We start from the raw sequence: 965 nt of genomic DNA, 5'->3' as shown, positions 1-965 counted from the left end.
TTAACGAGGGTCTCGGTTCTGGCAGTCTTGATGCCATAGGTAGCATAAGAGGGCTCTCGCACAGTTTCCGCCCTCTCCGTTAGATGACGTTCTACGTCACGCTGGCGGTATTACAGGACGTGCTACGTCCGCCGCTATGGTCGAGGGTGGCGCTGGTGAACACTCTCAAGGCTCGCTCACACGCAGTAAACATAAATACCCACGAGAGCAGCAGATTGGACAGCCGTCGCCGTAGCTCAGTTGGTAAGAGCACCGGACGCGGTATTCGGAGGTCGTGGGTTCGGATCCCACCGGCGGCATGGTTGTTTTTTCTGCTGCTTTATAAGTAATTTTCTTTAAGCAATTTATTAATCTAAGTATTATTCTCCCCCTGATAAGCATAACACATTAAAAAAAAATAATAAAATTAACGTTTCCCTATGCACCTTGGTTTCGGTGACTGTTGGCTCCCTTCATAAATTTGTCAAACGGGCCCCTCATTTCCTTTAACCTGTCTGCTAATAGCTTAACGAGGGTCTCGGTTCTGGCAGTCTTGATGCCATAGGTAGCATAAGAGTGCTCTCGCACAGTTTCCGCCCTCTCCGTTAGATGACGTTCTACGTCACGCTGGCGGTATTACAGGACGTGCTACGTCCGCCGCTATGGTCGAGGGTGGCGCTGGTGAACACTCTCAAGGCTCGCTCACACGCAGTAAACATAAATACCCACGAGAGCAGCAGATTGGACAGCCGTCGCCGTAGCTCAGTTGGTAAGAGCACCGGACGCGATATTCGGATCCCACCGGCGGCATGGTTGTTTTTTCTGCTGCTTTATAAGTAATTTTCTTTAAGCAATTTATTAATCTAAGTATTATTCTCCCCCTGATAAGCATAACACATTAAAAAAAATAATAATAAAATTAACGTTTCCCTATGCACCTTGGTTTCGGTGACTGTTGGCTCCCTTCATAAATTTGTCAAACGGGC

At 47.7% G+C, this 965-nt stretch overlaps 1 non-coding gene across 1 annotated transcript; it reads left to right on the top strand.

Moving 5' to 3' along the window:
• The first annotated feature begins 225 nt into the window (after nucleotides 1–225).
• Nucleotides 226–299, top strand: TRNAP-CGG (transfer RNA proline (anticodon CGG)). The gene has a single exon. It is a non-coding gene; the product is annotated as a tRNA-Pro (tRNA).
• Nucleotides 300–965: the final 666 nt, after the last annotated feature.

This window comes from Amblyomma americanum, chromosome 3, assembly GCF_052857255.1.
Source record: "Amblyomma americanum isolate KBUSLIRL-KWMA chromosome 3, ASM5285725v1, whole genome shotgun sequence".
Taxonomy (NCBI): Eukaryota; Metazoa; Arthropoda; class Arachnida; order Ixodida; family Ixodidae; genus Amblyomma; species Amblyomma americanum.
The sequence above is the reverse complement of the archived record's forward strand: the minus strand, read 5'-3'. Positions and strand labels throughout refer to the sequence as shown.